General features: G+C 33.2%; 1 protein-coding gene and 1 long non-coding RNA gene across 2 annotated transcripts in view; both read right to left on the reverse strand.

Annotated features, from left to right (window-relative positions):
• LOC149415056 (uncharacterized) overlaps positions 1-14,093 on the reverse strand; it is a 110,269-nt gene extending 96,176 nt beyond the window's left edge. The window contains exon 1 of the mRNA XM_089643090.1: positions 13,971-14,093. The gene's annotated coding sequence lies outside the window, so the exon portion shown is untranslated. The remainder of the gene's footprint in view (positions 1-13,970) is intronic.
• Positions 14,094-15,889: 1,796 nt separating this feature from the next.
• Positions 15,890-16,886, reverse strand: LOC149415057 (uncharacterized). Its single transcript, XR_016303928.1, has 3 exons — positions 16,800-16,886; positions 16,381-16,527; positions 15,890-16,201 (listed from the first exon to the last, which is right to left on the reverse strand). It is a non-coding gene; the product is annotated as an uncharacterized LOC149415057 (long non-coding RNA).
• Positions 16,887-17,267: the final 381 nt, after the last annotated feature.

Raw genomic sequence — 17,267 nt, forward strand, 5'->3', positions numbered from 1 at the left:
CGGTTAAATGCATTTAATCTGACCCAAGTCTCTCTGGCTTTCATCCTTCAAGGGTGTTCTTGGTCAACATTTAAAATTATTGAGAAATGAAAGGTGAATTTAAATATTAATTTTATTTAAATAGGCGAATTTCAAAATTATAATGAAATTTGGAGTGGAGTTCAGACTTAGAAGAGATGAGATGTTGAATGGAGGGGAAGCAATTTTAGATAAGGCTTGATAGAAGAGAGGATATTTGTTTAAAGAGTGACAATACGATTTTTTTAAGTTCCTAAAAAAAACATAAATTGATTTTGAAGATAATATTCGTAGTACCGCAGAAAAAAATCAGTAAATATGCTCCGAAAATCATTAAAAAATCATTTTTTTCTGTAATTTACAATGTTATATGAAAAAATTGACTGTGTTTCTTTAAATGCAAATTAAGCATTCTTCGAAAAGACTTATGCTCTATTTTAAACCAGTCGTGTTTTATTAAATATTTTCACAATTTTTGTAAAATTATGGTAATTTTTTAATTATAACGCGCTCTTTCTAACATTCACATTTACATTTCTCCTTTTCAAATCATCTTCTTCTTCTTTTTTAAAGTGTACCACGGAGCCTTAAGACCACACAAGACTAATTACGGGGCTTGCTCTAGGCTCACATTTTAATTAATTCCGGCGAATTCCTAACGTTGATTAGTTTCCTAAAAAATAAAAAACAGTACCTTACTATTAAAATATTTTATGTAAAGCGGTTTAAAAATTTTATAAAACTTTTTTAAGTATTAAATTGGTATTAAACACCAGATTTTATTTTTTTAGACGATGAATTAGTAACTTCCCGAGGATACCCTCTAGAAACATTAGAGATTTTTTTAATACGTTCATCAGAAATAAACCCTACGGAAATATCAATTTTTTATACCTGCTAGGGCAAATTCAACCCTATGTCAGTTCATTCGCTGGGAAGTGCGTAGAATATTTTTGACACGACTTCATCACTTATGTTGTTAAGATTCCCACTTTATTTTAGAGATTTGATAGGGCAAATTGTACAGTAGGTCTGTCTAATACACGAGGGCATCGCGTCGCATATTTCTGTGCATGACTCCTTCACTTATGTCGTTAAGTTTCCGAAACTGTTTGAAGATATTGTCGGGACTTAACAGATAATTCCTACAAGTCAGATCTTTCCCTATGTTTGTTGAAATATCTAAATAATTTGACACAGAACAATTAGAAAATAATATTTGGTCCCATCTAGGAATTGAACTCAGGGCCCCAGCCTTGCCGGGGATTTACTCTACCACTTAGCTTATATCATCATATTAAATTGTATCGTTGTATTAATTTAATTTTGACGAATTCTTAGCTAACGTTTCGGACATCATTACAGTGTCCATCATCGGAGAAGATGTAAAAAATCCGAAATGTCGGCTAAAGAAGGAGGTAGCGCAACACGGCATAATATCCCAAAAATAAATTACTATAATACCTGTCTGAAAATCTACAAAGCTGAAGAGTTACAATTCTTATCTACCAACACCATCGCCATTTTCTTAAGATTTTATTATTTTATTTATTATAGACTTGTAAAAAAGTCAATAGATGTGGCACGTTAAAAAAAATGGATTTATCTATCCAAGACACTATCTAGATATCATTATTTCAGTAAGAATCTTGCTATCATACCTAAAGATAGGTGCCGATAAAAATATGTAAATGTGGAAAAATGAAGATGATATTGGTGGTTCTTAGTCCAAATATGATTCAGTTAAATATAACTGAAGGGATAGGCTTTATTTAGCTCAGTGGTAGAACAAAGCCCCGGCATTGCTGAGGTCTTGGGTTCAATTCCTATTTTTTGTTTCACAGTGTTCACAGTTTCAAACATGCCAAAAGCGCACCTAACGTTTGTACACAGTTGACAGTCTAGATATAGATAGGAACGGTAAAATGCATTTAAAACTGACCCAAACTGGTCTATATCTCTTGCATCTGATTGGTATGTAGGTGCAGGTTTAAACGCGTGGGTGCTATTTACACTTAATGTAGTTGCCAAGTATGCAGTTGCATTTAATATGCATTTGCTGCGCATTGCAAATTGGCCTAGAAACTGTGTTATTAGAGATATAAATCTGGACGCGTTCACTACTGTAAATAAATGTTCACTCACCGACCACATTATTATCAAAACTTTGTCAATACTAGCGGTAAGTCCGGCGCACAGTGGGCTGAAAATCGCCTTTCATAGACATAGAGACTTGAATTTTCAAGGGTATTTTTTTGGCTAGAAATGGATTCTGCTGATCATTACTATGCTTTAAAATTTCGTATGAAGCAATTGCGTGTACAAATGAAGGAGTTGACATTTTTTTAAGAAAAAAATGTATAGCACTGACATTAAAAATGAGGCTATCTCTGGAATCATAAGGTTGGCCATTATATCCTTACACACAGATATAATACTTTTTTTTCATACTTCGTTTTGTGGCGCAACTTAGGCTTTAAAAAAAAACCTCAAAGTTGAAAAAAAAAATTTTTTATGTTGATGATTCATTTTAATGCACTAAATGTAATGCGCTTTAATGCGCCAAAACAGTTTAAGAAATCACAAAAGTTAGTTTTTTTACTTTTTATTTTTAATGATAACTTCTTCATTTGTACACGCAATTGCTTCATACGAAATTTTATAGCATAGTAATGATCAGCAGAATCCATTTCTAGCCAAAAAAAAATATCCCCTTGAAAATTCAAGTCTCTATGTCTATGAAAGGCGATTTTCAGCCCACTGTGCGCCGTCCGCCGGTTGATACAAAACCACATAAAGGTGGTTTTGGTCAACAGCTATGGGCCTTTCATCATTCTTTGAACTTTTTTTTTACATATACCTAGGCATATATACTGACTGCCTCCGTGGTCAAAGCGTAAGGCTCTCGACAAGCAATCTGGAGGTCACGGGCTTTTAAACATTATCTGATGAATTTGTGTTATTTCACAATTCATCAATAGAAAACAATATATAGTATACTTGCAGACATGGAAGACAGTACCACCCTAATGTAATACCACCATTCAGAATTGGTTGAAATGGCATTAGCCGTGTTTGGTGACCAGATTTGAATAGCCAGGTACTCCTCTACCTTCATCTTGCCCATCTCCTCCCCCTCCACACTATCTTCATCTAACAACATACCCCGATTGGGGATGCCATAGTCTCACTGGCTTCAGATGTTTGGAAGCAGCTTGGACAATAGGGAATTCTCGTGCATTTTGTAAATAATTTATTTCAATAAAGATAATTATTTTATTATGTGCCTCTTTTTTTTCTTTTTTTTTAAATGCATTTTCAATTTTTTGTAGTTGTTTTAAAAATTACGTGCTATTTCGGCTCTGAAAACGGTCATGCGCCATTTTGACCGCTACGTCACAAGTGCTACGTCACACCTTTGCCGCCGCCGCCGCCATCGGTTTGCAGGATCTACTTAGGCCGGTCAACAGTGACGTCATCGTTCGCCCTTGAACGCTTGATCAATCACCGGGCGTTTTTAGCTGCATTGAAATATTTCGTTCGCGCCTGTTTTTAAAGTCATTATAACTTTAATAAATGATTTTTGAAAATTATAAAAACTATGTATTCTTGTGTCTGAAGTGTTTCTACATGTGAATAATTAGTAATAAGTGATTTTTTGGTGTGAAGAGAATTCCCTATTGTGCGGTATTCAAATAAAAAATATATGTATATTTATAAGACAAACCTAATTCCATCAGCGCGGGCACCCCTGCTTAGCCATCAAACGTAGCGATCCACTTGGGGTGGCCTATGGTAGAGGTGTTGGTCATTCAATGAATGATTCCCGGGGCGGCGGTACCCATAACCTCCTGCCAAATGGAACGGTAATATTTTTTTATGTGCATTAACAACACACACACACACACACACATTATGTCATCTTTTGGGATGCTGTGTGGAGGGTCTTTTTGAGGAGAGGAATGAGTGAACGTGAGTTTTGACGAAACCAATGTTGTAAATCAATCAATGAACTCAAGAACGAGTCGTAGAAACCAACCAGGTTCTCATGTGACGAAGGCGCGCGTTTGTCATGTTTCCCGAACGAATCAATGACGCTAGTATCCTGGAGCATCTTCCATCAAAATACCGGTAGAACAATTAAATCATTCCCACGCCTGTGCTCTGCCCATATAATAAACGTAGTTAGCGAAGATAATATCTATGCATTTGTAGAGAAGAATCTGTAACTATATGAAATTCCATTGATATAAAAAATATCGCAAATTATTACTGTTACTTAACCTGTTATCTCCCTTTTAAACCATCTTCTTCTTCTTTTCGAACGCTTTCTACTGAGCCTTAGGTGTCAATCCACAAACGTAAAATTTAATTTGAGTCATTTTTGCGAATTGAAATACGGTAAACGTCAAAATTGAAAACAGCGATGCAGTCATGCAGCTTGGAATTTCGTTGGAAATAGTGTTAAAGCTTAAATAAACGAATTTAAGCACCGTTGAGACCGCGACAGTGTTCAGGTATCAAGGTCAGCCAAGTGGGTCAACGGTCTGGCCTTTAGCATTAGGGTACCAGTTAAGTCCCTTTCGAGTAGCGGTAGAATGAAGTGTTCGGCTTTGTGGTACTGGTTTTAATTATGATTACAGAGGCTTGCGATCAAATCAAATAATTGTTACTGCATTACTCCTGTATTTGTATATTTATTTTTTAGGTAGTATGAATAATAAGGGTTACATTAAGACTCTATACAGGGTGTATCGGCACGTACCCGACAAACTTATACCAGCTATTCCTTAGCACATTTGGAGTAATAAATGTTATGGGCACTTTAATAAAAAAATTATTATTCATATTTTCACCACATGTCACCAATGTTTTATCCTTTGTCAAAGTTTGAAAACCCGTCTGGCAATATTTTTTTCGAGTTTCGTTGAATAATGTACGTACGTACCTACGTTGGCGCGCTTTTACAATCACAACGAAATGGCACAGCACCATTCGTCTCATTTTTAACTATTATTATTTAGTGTGTACGAAAGAGCGAGGACACTTTTTGACGCACTTGCTAATAACAGCTGTTGAACGCGAGAAACAAGGCAAATGACAGTGACGGAGTGTGGATTTTTTATTTATTTTTTGTTTTTAATGGAAAAAAATGTTACCGGAGAATAAAGCGCCAATAACATTTTTTACTCTAAATGTGCTGAGGAATAGCTGGTTAAAGTTTGTCGGTTACTTGCCGATACACCCTGTATATTTAACAAAATATCTGTCGTGTATATCTTATCTGAAATGAGGAACTCTTGTACCTGATAAGAGTGCCACGATTCTTACCCTGGTTGTATTATAATATGTTTTGTGTAAAATATATTTTTTTAATGTCAGTTTTTTTAATTGATTGGTTGATAATACTGTTCGTCAGATATACAGATTGGTTGGTTTATACAGATTGGTCGATAATTGGTTGATAATTCGATTGAACACCATTGAAAAATCGGTCGAAATATTTAACAAAAGAAATGCAAATTACCAATATGAATGTTATTCATTAATTAATTAAAATATAATAAATTTCTCACTATACGTGCCTACTTTTCGCTTATCTGAAATGTTCTTTAAAAAAATTACACTTAAATTCACTGAAAATTTGAGTTCATTCAAAGTGAATAATTTTACTCAGTATGTGTGATAAAACGATTTTTTTTTGCTTTTTTTGTAATTTGAATACTGCACAAGCTACCCAACTGTCCGGGACTATTGGGAATACAGCAATCCCGATAGAGGGAGATGGCTGCTGTGATCACTAAGCACGTCTAAAGTCATTTCGAACGTTTCAATTCTGAATTCTATAACTCTGAAACGCGTGGCAAATATATATGTATATTAATTATATATATTATTAGATTTAACAAACATGTGATAATATTTATATAATAATTCAATAGAACAGTTATCTAAATTAAAATTATATTGAACCCATGCAAAAAAATAGTAGCATGCATTTCTGAGGTAGTTATTATAGCCTTCTTGTAACTACATCCCGTGCACTTGAACATATCTACTATATCTGAGAAAGGTATTGCCAACTGCAGGCAATCTAGGTACAAGCTAATATCTAAATGACTCTGTCCTGATATCATTGTTGCAATTGAAAAGAATTTTAGAAAATTAGAATATTGAATTTAATGTGACATTACACAATTTATTTATTCGAAATTTATTTGCGTTTGCCGGGAATCTAAATTCTGAGTCAAGGATCATAACCGCTCGACAATGGAGGGCGTCTTTGAAATATGTTCGGAAAAACGTGATAAAATTAAATATCCTTACGATCAATATTATTTATCATTATTATCAACAGAAGGAAACAGTAAACCATTATTTAATAATCTTCATATGTTAAATCCTGTTAAATCCTTTAAACGATAAGTTACAGCTTCCTGTTATAATTCAATTATTATTAGAACCTGAAACTTATATTTTTAACAATTTGTTCAAATGATTTGACTTTATGTAGTTACTGTGATAAACGCTAGATGATTCAAATTTATATTAACTACCCGCATTAATATTGCAATAATTAATTATGTATATAAAATCATACGATGAAAAATTCCGCAGAAACGATCGTACTCTTTAAACTCTTGGAATGTTGAATGCGGCATCCTGGTTAATGTCGTAAAATTAACAAGAGCGCCCCTTTGCGTACAGTGTAAAGTCATGGGAAGTATTTCACCATGCGGTTGGGCAGCGTTGTGAGGCGGGTTAAGGAAGGGGCTATAGGTATGGATAATACGAAGAATGAAAAACAGATGCAGGTAAATCATTCCACTTCAGAATATAAATGAAATGTGAGACCAAAAAATTTGGCTTTATTTTTTTAATTTTATTTAATTAACTCGAAATTCGCAGTAGGTACTTGGCAAATAACGCGATATTCGTATTTTCCACTACTTGAAATATATCATTTTTTGTATTAATAAGAAGGTAATTTTATAATTCTAAATATTTATTTGATTGATAACTTTTATTAGCCAAAGAACGGAAGAGATAAAAATCCAAAAATTTTACATAACATCATTTTAAGTTGCAGAATACCGCAGCTCTTTCCAAAATGCTTACAAAAAAAAACGAATTTACAAAAAAAAAGATAATACGAAAAAATTCACAAAAATAACCCAAATTTCAATAAAATTAAGGCGAATTTTTTTCGATATACCCAACACTGTCCATTTAATGTTTTTCAGCTTATGCTGTGTTATTTTGGAGATTAATTTTATTTAATTCTTATATTAAATTACATATCACGCTATATGAGTGGGAAACACTCTGAGTATCGCCTTGGTGCATTCAGAATTGAAAAATTGTTTGAAATGACTTTAGCCGTATTTGGTAACCAGATATAATTAGCCAGGTACTACCCAACCTTCCTCCTTCCTATGTTCTTATCTCTAGAGAGCGATTCATTCAGCTTCACAACTTACTGCAATTGGGGATGCCATAGTTTCACTGACTCTGGATAGTTGGGAAGAGTTGGGACTGTTATGCGGTATTCACGTAAACAAAAAAAATATGAAGGAGATCAACAATTTTTTTTTTCATTATAATTTTATGAATACATTTTAATTGCTGTTAAAGACCCGGTCACCCGTAAATAATTTCATAACCAAACTAGTGATAAATTGAATGGCAACCAAACCTTTATGAAATGATCAAATTGCTTTTCGTTAAATTGAATATAACTGTTGACCTTATTAATTCTGAAGTCTTTTCTTGTCTCCGTGAAAGTAACGGTATTTTAAACAACCGGGCCTTTTTATAACCAAGTCTTCAATTTATCTCATTTCGTTATTATTGCACTTCGAATTTACGAAGAAATTTATTACTAAACCGGTATTTAAAATGCGTTAAAATAAAACAGTTTAAAAATAACGCTTTTTATCGATTTTTTTCAAATCTGTAATTTCTTACTTTCGAAAATTTTCAAAACTCCACAGCTCATGATGTAAACGACGTTGTGTGCCAAAATTAAAACGATTGATTCTTGTCGTATATTCTTTGAAGTTTCAAATCTAATCATTTTAATAATAAAATAGTAGTGTGGGGAAAAGATCGGCGAAAGGACGGTGGGGAAGTACCTGGCAATTCAGATCTGATCACCAAACATGGCTAAAGCCATTTCAAACAACGTTTCGATCCCGAATTGTGGTCTTTTCACCAGATACTGAGAGAATCTTCAACTCTAGAACATGCCGCAAATATAATATGTATATGTTTCATAGTGGTTTATTTTTGTGGTATTATACCTTTTTCTTTAGCCAACGTTTCAGATAGCATTACAGTGTCCGTCATCAGGGCAGATGTGTAAAACTCATCCCAAATCATAACATATGTTATTTTAAATGACCAAGTTATGAAATAAAACAAATTGTATATTTGGTTATTATTTCACTATTCAGAATTGAAACGTCGCTTGAAATGGCTTTGGCCGTGTTTGGTGGCCGTATCTGAATAGCCAGACACACCCCACCTTCCATCTCCCCATCTCCTTCCCCTCCAAACTACCTTAAGCCTCACAATATACCCCAATTGGGGATGCCACAATCTCACTGGCTTCAGACGTAATTTCAACTTCAGAATTCAAATGAAATTAACCAGTGACCTCCGAATTCGTATCTGAGTAAAATTGTACAGTAATAACATAAAAAATATTAAAATAAACCATCAGATGGGAATGATGTAAAAATTATTCAACTCTTCACCTATTTTCAGAGATTGTTTAAATTCTGTGTCAAAGAATTTAGGTTCAAATTCCAGAAAACAGGTTTTTAATACACTTTGCTTCCTCCAATGCATTTGACCTTTTGTAAATAACGTAGAAATGCCCATAGCAGGTACGACACACTTGTTGACCATACTGACAGTATCGCCATGGTAAAAGACTCACCTAACCTAACCTATATCTACTTAAAAATACTCAAGCCGCGTTTAGTCACCAGAACTGAATAGCTAGTTACTTCTGAAGCTGAAGGAATTGGGTTAAGGAGATGGTGAAGAGGAATGTTGGCGTAACCACCAGTATGTGCAGATCTGGTCACCAAACACAGCTAAAGCTATTTCAAGTAACCTTTCGATTCTGGATGTTGTGTCTTTCACTAGGGCGTTACTGATTCATGTTCCAGTCCGGAAAGTGATACAAATATAGAACGTTTTTTTAATTATGAATTAAATTAAATTTACTTGCGCACGCCGGGATTTGAACCCGTGACCTCAAGATTCGTATTCGATTATATTTTTAATAATAGATAATGATATCCTACAAAATTAATGATATATTATACAATTTATTTCAATCCATCGTGTTATATCCTTTTATCAGTCACATTCATTTAGTCACATTGTATTATATCGTTTTCATTAAGTCAAATTGTATTATGTCGTTTTCATTAAGTCACATTGTATTCCGTCGTTTTCATTAAGTCACATTGTATTATGTCGTTTTTATTAAGTCAAATTGTATTATGCCGTTTTCATAAGGTCCCATTTTATTGTGTCGTTTTCATTAAGTCACATTGTATTATGTCGTTTTCATTAAGTCAAATTGTATTGTGTCGTTTTCATTAAGTCAAATTGTATTCTGTCATTTTCATTAAGTCACATTGTATTATGTCGTTTTTATTAAGTCAAATTGTATTATGTCGTTTTCATTAAGTCACATTATATTCCGTCGTTTTCATTAAGTCACATTGTATTATGTCGTTTTCATTAAGTCAAATTCATTATGTCGTTTTCATAAGGTCACATTTTATTGTGTCGTTTTCATTAAGTCACATTGTATTCTGTCGTTTTCATTAAGTCACATTGTATTATGTCGTTTTCAATAAGTCATATTGTACTATGTCGTTTTCATTAAGTCACATTGTATTGTATCGTTTTCATTAAGTCAAATTGTATTATGCCGTTTTCATTAAGTCACATTGTATGGTGTCGTTTTCATTAAGTCACATTCCGTTAAGTCATAGTTTCATTACGTAATGTACATTAACCCCACATAGGAGGAGCTCAGGAAAATAATTTCCCTGAGGGCCTATGTCATCTTTGGGGATGCTGTGTGGAGGGTCTTTTTAAGGAAAGGATGTAGATATAGATGTAAGTTATAGGAAAGTAGTTAAAGGTATGAGGAGTGGGCAGGAATCTAGGTATCAGTGTGTCCAGAAGTCACGCTGTGGTGCAAGGCGATGGGTCAAGAAAGACCAGTTGGAGAGGACAAATGGTCTCCCCAAACCAGCCTCTCCCGATCTGGCACCCCACGCAGCTGCTGGGCAGGCGCGTCCTGAACACACCTCACCCGATGAACCCGGGCACCCCTGCTAAGTCACAAACACGTAAAAACTCAGCCAAGCAGGTCGTCTTTGAATGTTAAACAGAATTGTTTATCACGTTGTTACAATAATTTTATACCGTTATAATTACTGGGAAAATGGTAATGTCGTGAGAGAAAACGAAGATCCATGAACTTGCGATGATTCTTGTCATGGGAATCAAACGCCTGGGACTAATCGGCTACAAGCCTGTCAATTAGTAAATAGTATACTCAATATTTTATGTTTCTCACTAGTAAATATTAGCGTAAACATAGCGAATTAATAAAAGATTTTCCAATAAGAGGTGTTATTTTGATATTCAATCGTAAAAGATCAATGGTTTCGTTGCTTGTGTGGCACATAGCGCCGTCTCGTTAAAGGTAAATGTTGTTCAGATCAATACCATCCAATTCCAGCCATAAAAAATCATTAATCATCTCTCGATAGCGATCCATTCACTGTAACTGTTGCTCCAGCCTCATTTTCGAAAAAGTAATGTCCAATGACTCCGTCGGACCATAAACCGCACCAAACAGTCACACGCTGAGGATAGAGAGGTTTTTTTAACAATAACTCTTGATGTGACAATTTTGCTTGCTGACGAAACCACCGAGGTGGAAATGGGCCTCATCACTCAAGATGATTTGCATTTGATTCACTCAAGTGAATTTTGTAGCGTTTATCGTTCCATTTTTGTTAATGGCGTAGTTTCTACTTGTCAAATGTCAAAAATGACAGCTTCAAAAGTAACATCTACCGAAATAGCAGTCTATTCAAAATAACACCTTTTATTGGAAAACCATATAAAATACTAGCTGACCGTAAATAATATTTATGTAAACACAAAGTATTTGTTTCATTTGATTGTGCCATCTCTTCTTCGGAAATCCTCTACTAATTCTATCATTAACATATTCTCCTTATACATCTATCATCGTTTTATACTTATGCCTCATTTTATCAATAATAATAATTTGATTCATGTCTTCCTAGAGCGTCCCCGACATTTTCCACCTTTCACTTCGAGCAGTATCATGATCTACATTGTTGCTATTAAAAAACTACATCCCAACGTCTTTATTTTAACTCTCTGTCTCATTCTAGTGCAGAGATAACGTCTTAAATCTTTCTTGGACGTCCATGTCTTTTTCCACCATTCACTACCATATACCACATTGTTACTTTGAAAAATCTACATATTATCGAATTTAATTTGCCTTCGTATCTTATTCTAATGCAGAAATAATGTGTTAAGTCTTCCTCGGGGGTCCCCGACTTCTTCTGTCATTCAAACTACTCTTTCAACACTCCCGACACTAATAAGAACAAACGTAAAAAATTTCAGCGAAATCGATCCAGTAGTTTTTGAGTATAAATTGGACAAACAAAGAAACATTACTTTTATTTATATACATATATTTATTTCCCTCTCGCAAGAGACTCTAAAAATTATGAAATTCATCTTAAGAGGAAGCCACAAGCCAAACATGTGTACATTCTTAATGTGCCTAAATCACCAACAATATGGGTAATAGACACAAAAATCGATTAGCAAACGGAGTCGTGAAAAGCTCGATTTCAAGCGTAAAAGTATTTTTATTTATTTTGTGAACAGTTTTATAAGAACGAAAAAAGTTAACAAAGAAAAACTGTCACAATTTTATCCGTAATATTGTTTTTATTTTTTATTGTTTCTTATATGTGTTCATACATTTATAATAAAAGAAATATTGATAGTTTACCCTTATACTTTTTATAATGTTATTAATATTTTTAATTCTAATTCTACTCAAGGGAAATTATAGAAAAAGCTTCAATTTATCCAAGTATATATTTTTAAATCCATAATTTAAACTAATTTGTAGTAAAGATTAATCGCAAATAGTTATTTAGCTCTAAGCTTCGTCTTAAAATGCCGGTTTTCGCCTTTTAGGGAGAAAAAAGAGTGAACCTTGTTATTAAAGAGAAAAAATAAAATAAAACTACTTAAAGATACTTTCAGTATCGCCACGATGAAATATTATCAATTAATCGAATCGATACTTGAAATGGATTTAGCAGTATTTTAATAACCAGATTTGAATAGTCAGGTACATTTAAACTTCCCTTTTCACATCTTCTTCCCTTCCCCACTTCCTTCAGCTTCACAAAAACCCATTTGCTTGGACAACAGGCTTTGAACAGTGGGAGTAATTGGGACTTTTGTGCGGTATTCAGGTTTAAAAAATAGGTCGATTATGATAATGCCGTTATAACAGAGAATGTCAAGTGCAGTATTTGTGGTTGATTTCACAACAATCAAATTATATTTTGATACACGTGTCAATGAACTTCAGTGTTGCAATCTTGGGAATGTCTATTTTACCAGTATTTCAATATAATAAACTACATCTTCGAGAATTTTGTACAAAGGCTCAGCTACAAAATGCATATCATTTAAAGATGGATCGGAAATATGTATTTAAATTAGGTTTTATTATATTTTGAAAATGTTGGTTTTGCAATTATGGATAAGTTATAAGTTAGGTGTGAATTCGACGCTATGGTCCAATCGGCTACTAACTGGTCTTCAAGGGCAGTGATTTATAAATTATTAATGACTTATTTTTGAAATCGGAAAGAAACATTTCTTAAAAATTGTTCTAATCTGCAATATTTTCTTTCGATACAAACCGTTTTCAGAATAATCCTCCCTTCATCAAAACGAATGATATAACGACCAGACGAAGAAATGATTTAACGAAACCGGTCTGCAATGGAAATAAATTTGAAGATAGTTAAAACTACAATATTTTCATTGCAAGTTAACAAAATAATTTGCATTATGAGTGACATTTTCAAAAATTGGAACTGATGTTTGTGTGTCAACTCTGGTTCAATGAACTCTAGGAAGAAATTGTATTGTATTACTGTTGCAATTGTTAGTGTGAAGATTCCAGACAAGCGATCAAGTAACTTCTTAAAATAATTATTTATTTTTGATGCCATTTTCAAAATAGAATTTAAAAAAGCAAGTCTAGACCAGAGAAAAAGTATCTTCCTACAACAAACTTATTGTATTTTACAAGCTTTTTATTTTTATTCTATATTTGAAATGTGTAATATTTTTTCATTCTGTAAAAACAAAGCTTCTCAAATATCATTTTGGTATTCCAGTAATTTTGTTGAACTACAACTCTTTTTAAATAAAATGAATATTCTTTAATGGTCTGACAGAAGGATTTTAACTGATTTACTATTTCTATATCAAATTCTAAATGATGCATTTAATAGTCCAGAATTGCTTGCATTGATAATCTATCGGATTCTACAACGTAATACTAGAAGTCGGAATTTATTTCAACGCAGAAATTCTGGTACTAACTACCATATGTATTCCTCATTGTCCAGAATACTTATGAAGGGAAATAATTATATCGAGTCAGTGAACATATTTAATTTATCACTTAACAAATACAAATGATTGTTACTGAGAAAGTTTATTTGTGTATAATTTTTACTATTCATATGTAAAAACCCATAAAAAAGGCATAAATAAATTAAGAAGAATTCCGTGTAGCAAAAAATAATTAGATAAATAAAAAAGCTTACCTTTCTTTTAAAAAACTTCAAACAAAGCACTTGGGTTTATTTAAAAAAGAACGATTATAAAAACCCAAAGAAATTCTTGTTTCCCGTCTAAGTTAAACAGTTAGTTATTCTGTTACAACAATTCAATGCACTGCCACAGAATGTACCGATCAATTAAGTAAGCGCCCGCTTCTGCCTCTTATTCGTTATGCTTCGAAGACGCGACCGAACGCGACGAAGGCTCAGAGAGAACTGACTCTATTGAGAAGGCTCCGTGAAAAGGTCGGCTGTTTGAAGCGGAAAAAACACCGTTCATTTTGTAAGTTAGTTGAATTATATCGCCAGTTAACTTGAACTAAAACAAGTCGCGGCTAAAGACAACTTTAACTGGACGGTTTAAATTCATTTTAAATGATTTTACATATCTTTGTATGATGCACTGATGCTGCGGGCGTTTCCGTGTGGTCCTAAATCAATTACTTCTTGTGATATATACTTCAATCTTAAAAGTCTAAAAGGCGTAAAATAACATAATTGTAATGCTAATCATACATACAAATTATTAATATTAACTTCTTGTGTCTGTAATTTTTTTTCCGTCCCGTTCCGTTTCAAGATGGTGGCCGTTTTAATGGTTCAATTTTTTTTTTTCGAGATTTAATTAATATAAATCTCGGAATTCAAATTAACCCACATCCGGATATTCGATCGAGCTGAAACTCGCGACATAGACTCGTTATTTATGATAATGAAATCTATGAACTTTTGGTGGCAATCGCGCATAAAGATGCCGATATATACGCAATTCTCTGAAATTGGATAGGTACACTGAAAGAAATGTTTAGGTACTATTTACTAAATTTTCAGTAATTATCTACTAAACAGTTTAGTTGCTGTGGTGACTGCCGAACTTTTAGCTACTGTTTGCTAAACAGCAGTTTATTTATGACAGCTTAACGATTCAGATATTCTAGCTAAACTAATCGGTTGAGACAGCTTTCTGTGTTTAGTTGTGTTACCTAAACTGTATTTATGACAGCTTAACGATTCAGATATTCTAGCTAAACTAATTGGTTGAGACAGCTTTCTGTTTTGAGTTGTGTTACCTAAACTGTATTTATGACAGCTTAACGATTCAGATATTCTAGCTAAACTTCGGTTGAGACAGCTTTGTGTTTAGTTGTGTTACCTAAACTGTATTTATGACAGCTTAACGATTCAGATATTCTAGCTAAACTAATCGGTTGAGACAGCTTTGTGTTTAGTTGTGTTACCTAAACTGTATTTATGACAGCTTAACGATTCAGATATTCTAGCTAAACTAATCAGTTGAGACAGCTTTGTGTTTAGTTGTGTTACCTAAACTAAAAATTATATACCTAAACCATATTGTAGTGTTTGGTTAGAGGAACATAACTGTTTAGATGTAGTAACCTTATTATTTAGTTAATATTACAAAATGGTTAGGTTGATTAACTAAACTTTGGTTGGAATAGCCCTACCGATATAGGTGTTTTACCTCTCTACTGCTAGCTAGCTTTAGGTACTGTAGCTTAGTTTTTTGGTTAGATTATCTATATTAAATAGGAAGTGCAGCTTTGCAGTTTAGCTGAAAACAATACAGGGTGTAAATGTAACCACCATCAACTCGAACGATTATACCCATAATGCAGAATCATGGGTTAAATACTTTGAGTTGCAGGTAGTTTATTACAACCCTTTTGAGAGATGAAACCTAAATAAATAAATATTATGTTTTGTAAGACTAGAATGTACTTATTAAAAACCTCATTCATATAAAAGTTATTTTGTTAAGAATCGTCTCTATTGTTTCCAGCTACCAGCAAAGCCTCAAAAAAGAAAACATGTTTGATCATACACACATTTATATTATCATTTTTTATTATAATTTTTTCTTAAATATAGTAAAAGTTGTTTGTGTCCTGATTTGGCAAATTCTTTTCGGCGCTGCCTGTATGTGTCTAGTAATTTACCTTTAGCAGCAATTTTTTGGGTAGGCCCAAAACACACATATGGGGTGAAATACACAGCTGCGCTTTCTTTATTAAAGACTTTGGTGATTTGAAAAGCAAATTCATAAAATCTCTTGCTTGTAATGGATCTATCTGGATTACCCTGCAATTCCTTACTTATAATAGTACTGCACAGTCTGGCAGAATTTTCCAACAGACCCTTTGACTCAAACTGCATTAAAAGTTCTTGCCCTTCATTGATTGATAGGAGATGATGTCCTAGAAAACAAAATTGCATATTGATTAAATAACTAATAACCACTTCTATAATCATCATAATATCAGTCACAGGACGGCTATTCTACGCTGCCACTACTAAAATACACATATCGGAATGTATAAAACAATTAACCTAAGTTACTTAGGTATCTGAAACCTACTAAAATTATTTAACTTACATTCGAAATTTGCTCTTCAAAAGCTTCTTGCGTTATTCGTTGTGATTTGTTTATATTTTCCAACAAGGAAATGTCATTTTCAACGAATTCATCGTGTTAATAATTTATGGGCGTTGTTTGTTTGGAATTTGAAGGTATATCTTCAATCTGAAACAAAAAGCAGGTTTGTACACAAAGGCGAAAGAAGGGGTGAAGGGGTCAAGCTTTGTTTTTATCCCTTTGGAATTGCTTGACCCCCCGGCAGTCGATTTATTCATTAATTACAGGAATTATTATTTTAAATACTATTATTTTTGTATCAAAATCGCGTCCGGTACAACTATTTCCAAATGGTTAGCCAAAAAAGGCCTAGGTATACAATATGTCATCATTACTGCTTTTTAAAAGCAGTAATGATGAATTAAAATTTAAAAACTTACACTTATGACAGGTGGATTAATAACATCCTTGAGCGCATTAATGTGTGCTGTAAGAAGTGCCCGGTGCCCTACAGTCGGAATCAATTCTTTAATATCATCTTCAGATATTATCAGGAGTGTTTTTGAGTCTATGGCTTGTTCTGAAATAAAGAAAAAAACGACGAGAAAATAAAAAAAATTTCAAATAAGAAAATAAAAAATTATTTTTCAAAGGAATGAAAATTATTCATTAAAAAAATGTATATTTATACAACAGCAGATACCGAACACCCTGTATCATGAATCAAGCGGAGATAAAATAGTTTTAATAATGAAATTATTTAATTTATATGAAAAATTCCAATGTAAACATAAACAATGGGTACACCCTGTATTTAAAAAAACATATCCCTCCCAAAAATAATCAACAGAATTCAATGTTCAAAATGATATGTCCGAATTAATAATTGCAATACACATTTATTAAAA

This window comes from Hesperophylax consimilis, chromosome 19 (genome assembly GCF_061612785.1).
Source record: "Hesperophylax consimilis isolate HC1 chromosome 19, BYU_Hcon_1.0, whole genome shotgun sequence".
NCBI lineage: Eukaryota > Metazoa > Arthropoda > Insecta > Trichoptera > Limnephilidae > Hesperophylax > Hesperophylax consimilis.